The sequence below is a fragment of the Cyprinodon variegatus genome, unplaced genomic scaffold, assembly GCF_000732505.1.
Source record: "Cyprinodon variegatus isolate N-32 unplaced genomic scaffold, C_variegatus-1.0 Scaffold22, whole genome shotgun sequence".
Lineage (NCBI taxonomy): Eukaryota > Metazoa > Chordata > Actinopteri > Cyprinodontiformes > Cyprinodontidae > Cyprinodon > Cyprinodon variegatus.
The window spans coordinates 1857194-1864625 of NW_015150475.1; positions in this window are offsets into that span (position 1 = coordinate 1857194).

The window sequence follows — 7432 nt, forward strand, 5'->3', positions numbered from 1 at the left end:
AACTGAGTTAGAGAAAGAGTGGAGCATCTAATGTTAACCATGCACATATTTTCTGGCTCTGTTCTAAAATCACTCAGTTCTGGAACGAAATAAACAGAAGGATTGTAACAATATTAGGTTACACAGTACCTAAAAGCGGTTTGGTTCTATATCTAGGCCTTTTGGACAACGTTTGTTCTTAATAATGACTGTTTTTTGTTTAAAATTCTGTCGGTGGTTACCAAAAATGTAATAACCAGGAAGTGGGGCCAATCTGATCCCCCCACCACAAAGGAATGGATACAGACTGTGAACACATTATATGAGGCGGAGAAAAATATCAAGCCAAATGGGAAAAATGGATTAGCTTCACATCAACGTTACTGGACTAACTTGGGTAATGAAGGATGCCCTTGATCTTTGAGATATTGGAATAAGAGTTTCCCCCTAGTATGTTTTAATTGTTTTGTTGGTTCTATATTTTCTTATCTTTTTTATTGTTTTGAATGCCTTTTTGTCTGTATTCTAAAAATGCTCAATAAAAATAAAGTTATGAAAAAAAAAATGTCTTTAAATAAACATTAACACAAATTCAACACACTGCACTAAACAGATAAATGGAGGCAGAAGGTGTCTTACAGTCATCAATGCACACATTCAGCGACACACAGGAGCTTTTTCAAGCTGGGCACCATTTCATTCGCAACACCTGTCCCAGCAACGAGGAATCAGAATAAGAAATACTTTAATAACCCCAGGGTGAAATTACTTTTATCACATTACTCCATATGTTATAGAGTGAATATAGGACCAGTGTGATACAGCATAATTTCATACAATATATATATAATTAGGGGATCCCCGCTCTATCTCATCATCAGTTTGGGGGTCCTTGGCCTGGAAAACGATAAGGACCCCTGGAATAGATAATTGACTGGCCATTTCAGTTCCTGAGGGCTGGTATCCTGTGACTTTTAGATGTTTTTACTCGGTCCAGCACACCGGAGTCAATTAATTAGGTTATTAAGGAAGTTTGGAGAATTTAGTGTATGCTGATGAGGTAATTCAGCCATTTAATTTAAGTATACTGGACCATGGAGGAATCTATAAGTTGTAGAATACTGCCCCTCAGAAATTGGAATTTCCCACCCCTGCCTTAGATAATAATATGTATTATTATTGTTATGCTATGCCACTGTAAAAACTGTTTATTTTTTGTTTTTTGTTTTCTGTTTCTTCTTTTTTTCCAGCTAGGCCAGTCTAGCTGTAAGAAGAAGAAAAAAAAAAGACAGAAAAGCAGTCTTTGCAAAATGTTAAGCATTGATTTGCAATATTGTAAACATGCTAATTTTGTATCAGATTAAAAATTGCCAGAATTTGATTTCAAGTTTTTTATTTGGTAATTATTTATTACTTTATCCAAAGACAAAATAATAATCAAATATTGTCACTTTTTTACATTAACAGAATATTAACCAATTTTACAATATACTGTTGTGTTAAAGTACATTTTCAAATATTTTAGCTAAAGTTCACTTCTTAATGCTCTCTAAAAAGGTAACACTTTAAGAGGCCAACTGTATACGAATATATATTACAGGACATTGTGATGGTATTTACCAGGATAATTAAATAGCTTCTCTCTTCATCAGCTTTGACAAAAAACCATTGGCTTAATAAAATCAAATCTCTGCCACGTATCTAAAAAAATGTACTCCTTAATATAAAAATAAATAGTTGAAGCAATTCCCAAGCCTATTTTTTTCTAAGCTGTCAAAGTTTAGTTAAGGAGCCATGATGTCCCTCTCCATTTGTTTAGTTTAGTTCTTACCTGTTTGCAGATGCACTGGTAGCGCTGCTACTCCCACTGCCCATGTTGGGACCTGACTACCGGCTGACAGCCTCTGGGTGTATGTACACCACTCCAGTTTTGGAGGCGGTGGACACACATGTCCAGGTGAGGGGGGAAAAAGTCAGCGGTCCACTCTGTGTGTCCACTAGTGAAGCTCCTGCCTGTCAATCAGCATTTATGTGCACAGATAAATCTCAGATGAGCAGTAGGGATACCTAATACCTATATCACATTAGAGTTGCACTGTGCCAATAGATACCAAGGATAAATAGATAAATATAATGAAGTCATAAAACTACCATTGTGGAAAAAAGAAACATTGAAACTAGCACTCACATACTTCACCCCAGAGAAAATGTTGACTTTAGTCAACCAATATTTGGTTTTATCTAGCCATTTTACATGTGTTTAGACCTGGATTACCTGGTGAAAACACCTGAAAGTCATAACACCATAAAATCATACACTGACAGTCAAAATTTGAGCTGTAAAGTTTAATTCACTCCTATAAATCAAATGAATAGGAAAAAAGTAAATCATATTGTGCTGTTTCATTAGCACCTGCTAAATATATTTATACATTAAAATTTTCTGCTTTAGATTTCTGCAAAAAAATGTTATTTCATTATTTGCTTTTTATGTTTTTGGTAATTTCCATCCCAAATCAACAAATAAAACCAAAGTTTTCTTTATGTAAACCATATCGAATGCTGTTTTTTTTTTTAACCTTAACTAGAAAAAACAGGAATTTTCCAACAGTAAATTAAACACCCTTGGTTATAATCATAATTGTCAAGCGTTTACTGTTGATTATACAGTACAACACAGAGTTGACCTAACACCTGTTCATTAATCTGTCAGTTCATAAATAGATACTCCCAGACAATGAGGGTAAAGACTGATTAGCTTAGAAGCTCAGTGACCATAATTTCACACTGGCACACGGTGACACACTGTTTTATGGATCTCCCATAACAGATTTGTAGTATTGTTGAATTAAGTATTTATTGGTTAAACAGCAGTTTCTCTCATTACTAGCCTCCAACTATGCATTATCTGCCATTATTGTGAAAAAAAAAATGCATGAGCTCTCTGCTTTATGCTGTACATGATTTTGTATTATGTTAATTCCTGACGTATTTAGAAGGAGTAGTGAGGGAATGTGGGGGTTGAGATGTATTTACCAATACCTTTCTTTAAACCAGGGCTGCTCAAACTTTTTTCCTTGAAGAGGGCAAAATAAAAAATCCTTTAGAGGCTTCCAGGGCAAACGCAAAACTGCAAATGCTTGTCTCAGTAAAGTCCTTATATTTCTTAGACCAGAGGTCTTCAACAGGGGGTCTGCAAACCCTCGGGGGTCCACAGAGGTACTGCATGGGGGTCACAAAAGTTTTGGTTGATTAGACTTCTTTTCTTTTATATTCCCCACTGGAATCTTTTTCCACTAAATGAAATGTCTTTAAATACACATTGACATGAATTCAACACACTGATTTCATTGTCAATGTTACACTATCAGATGTGTTTGGTTTTGCTGGGCTACAAGGTTAAGAAGATTGACATTCTATTTGTTATTATATCTCAATTTTATAAATGAAACATTTTGCACAAGCTTTCCTTTTATGTGCACGGCTCTGAACTATTTGCCTTGTATTTAACGACATCTATAAACATTCAGTGACACACGGGAGCTCTTTCAAGATGGGCACCGTTTCATTCACAACACCTATCCCATCAACGAGGAATCAGAATCAGAAATACTTTAATAATCCCAGGACAAAATTACTTTAGTTACATGAATCCATCTGTGATAGATAGGGTTGTCAAAAGTATCGATACTCAAAAAAGTATCTGAAAAGTTGTATCCGGATACAATACTCATTTTCAAAAGTATCGATACAATGCTACCACCAGTGGCACCTAAACAGTCATTCATCTTATGCGCAGATTAGAGGAAAATGCACTTTCTGAACACTGTGTGATTGAATAATTCTGTGCACTTTTCNTTTCAAGTTTTTTATTTGGTAATTATTTATTACTTTATCCAAAGACAAAATAATAATCAAATAATGTCACTTTTTTACATTAACAGAATATTAACCAATTTTACAATATACTGTTGTGTTAAAGTACATTTTCAAATATTTTAGCTAAAGTTCACTTCTTAATGCTCTCTAAAAAGGTAACACTTTAAGAGGCCAACTGTATACGAATATATATTACAGGACATTGTGATGGTATTTACCAGGATAATTAAATAGCTTCTCTCTTCATCAGCTTTGACAAAAAACCATTGGCTTAATAAAATCAAATCTCTGCCACGTATCTAAAAAAATGTGCTCCTTAATATAAAAATAAATAGTTGAAGCAATTCCCAAGCCTATTTTTTTCTAAGCTGTCAAAGTTTAGTTAAGGAGCCATGATGTCCCTCTCCATTTGTTTAGTTTAGTTCTTACCTGTTTGCAGATGCACTGGTAGCGCTGCTACTCCCACTGCCCATGTTGGGACCTGACTACCGGCTGACAGCCTCTGGGTGTATGTACACCACTCCAGTTTTGGAGGCGGTGGACACACATGTCCAGGTGAGGGGGGAAAAAGTCAGCGGTCCACTCTGTGTGTCCACTAGTGAAGCTCCTGCCTGTCAATCAGCATTTATGTGCACAGATAAATCTCAGATGAGCAGTAGGGATACCTAATACCTATATCACATTAGAGTTGCACTGTGCCAATAGATACCAAGGATAAATAGATAAATATAATGAAGTCATAAAACTACCATTGTGGAAAAAAGAAACATTGAAACTAGCACTCACATACTTCACCCCAGAGAAAATGTTGACTTTAGTCAACCAATATTTGGTTTTATCTAGCCATTTTACATGTGTTTAGACCTGGATTACCTGGTGAAAACACCTGAAAGTCATAACACCATAAAATCATACACTGACAGTCAAAATTTGAGCTGTAAAGTTTAATTCACTCCTATAAATCAAATGAATAGGAAAAAAGTAAATCATATTGTGCTGTTTCATTAGCACCTGCTAAATATATTTATACATTAAAATTTTCTGCTTTAGATTTCTGCAAAAAAATGTTATTTCATTATTTGCTTTTTATGTTTTTGGTAATTTCCATCCCAAATCAACAAATAAAACCAAAGTTTTCTTTATGTAAACCAAGGCGAATGCTGTTTTTTTTTTTAACCTTAACTAGAAAAAACAGGAATTTTCCAACAGTAAATTAAACACCCTTGGTTATAATCATAATTGTCAAGCGTTTACTGTTGATTATACAGTACAACACAGAGTTGACCTAACACCTGTTCATTAATCTGTCAGTTCATAAATAGATACTCCCAGACAATGAGGGTAAAGACTGATTAGCTTAGAAGCTCAGTGACCATCATTTCACACTGGCACACGGTGACACACTGTTTTATGGATCTCCCATAACAGATTTGTAGTATTGTTGAATTAAGTATTTATTGGTTAAACAGCAGTTTCTCTCATTACTAGCCTCCAACTATGCATTATCTGCCATTATTGTGAAAAAAAAAATGCATGAGCTCTCTGCTTTATGCTGTACATGATTTTGTATTATGTTAATTCCTGACGTATTTAGAAGGAGTAGTGAGGGAATGTGGGGGTTGAGATGTATTTACCAATACCTTTCTTTAAACCAGGGCTGCTCAAACTTTTTTCCTTGAAGAGGGCAAAATAAAAAATCCTTTAGAGGCTTCCAGGGCAAACGCAAAACTGCAAATGCTTGTCTCAGTAAAGTCCTTATATTTCTTAGACCAGAGGTCTTCAACAGGGGGTCTGCAAACCCTAGGGGGTCCACAGAGGTACTGCATGGGGGTCACAAAAGTTTTGGTTGATTAGACTTTTTTTCTTTTATATTCCCCCCTGGAATCTTTTTCCACTAAATGAAATGTCTTTAAATACACATTAACATGAATTCAACACACTGATTTCATTGTCAATGTTACACTATCAGACGTGTTTGGTTTTGCTGGGCTACAAGGTTAAGAAGATTGACATTCTATTTGTTATTATATCTCAATTTTATAAATGAAACATTTTGCACAAGCTTTCCTTTTATGTGCACGGCTCTGAACTATTTGCCTTGTATTTAACAACATCTACAAACATTCAGTGACACACGGGAGCTCTTTCAAGATGGGCACCGTTTCATTCACAACACCTGTCCCATCAACGAGGAGTCAGAATCAGAAATACTTTAATAATACCAGGGCGAAATTACTTTCATTACATTACTCCATCTGTGGTAGAGTAACTATAGGACCAGTTTGATATAACACAATATATATAATTATTCGTCAGTTTGGGGGTCCTATGCCTGGAAAACTTTGAAGACACCTGTCTTAGACATTTATATAACCTTTATTTCTGCTTAAAGAAAATATAAATAATGAATAAGACATAGATTTTTAAAACATATATGTTGATCTCAATATTTAAGAATATTTTAGTATCTGTTACAAAATGTCAAAAACTGTATAACAATTAGGCAGAAATAACAATATGGCACAACTGAGACACATGAAGCTGGTCTATAATTCTTCCAGCATCAGCCTGTAGCTGATTCACTGAGAGCTTCAGTATCTCCTGTAGGTCTGAGTCCCTGCCTAGTAAAGGTTCATTATCACATGTGCTACCAAACAAAGATACCATCACCATGTTTCCCAATCTCTGGGTATCAAGTTTGTAGAAATCTCTAAGGTATAACCTGTCTTATATTTTTATCCAAGTGTCACACTGAAACTCAGTTAGCTCCTCAATTGCTTTGGCTCATTTTGGAAATACTTAGACATTGTGGTGAAATACTTGATCTACACTTATTTGATGTGAGAACAGGAAACCCATTTGAGAATGAAATTGTTAAATGTACCTGTCATTCCCACCAACTGATCTGTCCTGAACATTGTCACTAGAGCTTCTTTTTGCTTTTGTAATCAGTGATAAATTCATCAGCCGTGCACTTTATCTATAAGACAAAACAATATGAGAAAAAAAAATTCCATAACCACTTATAGGTAAGATGAATGTGTTTTGATGGTATTTGTTTTGTAAACTGAACCGTGACATCATTGAAAAAATCGGTAAGCTTTGCTCATTAAGTTACTTTTTATTTTAAAAGAAATGAACCCAAAACATTTAACCACATCAATATAGAAATAGTTCATCAGACACATTTATTGCAATCACATCTGTGGACAGAAGAAAAAGTGAGCACAGGAGAGGACACATTAGTCTGGATTTTGAGCTTAAAAGGAATGGACAAAACTGAAATTTCAGTTTGCACCAACCCTTTTGAAAGCTTGTTAAAGACTTAAACTGTTAAACTTAACTGTGAAAGTGCATTATGGGAGTTGTAAATATTGAATACAGTTGAGGGAGTAATGATAATAAAGGCTTTTCCACAAAGAAATGTGAAAAAAACAAACTAAAAGCTAGAATTAAGCTATGTTTTCAATGTGAGATTTTGCAAACTGCAACAAAAGATCAATTTTAAGGCTTTTTACTGACATTTACCATGAATTCTGATAAATGTGTGTATCCATATATATATATAGATACA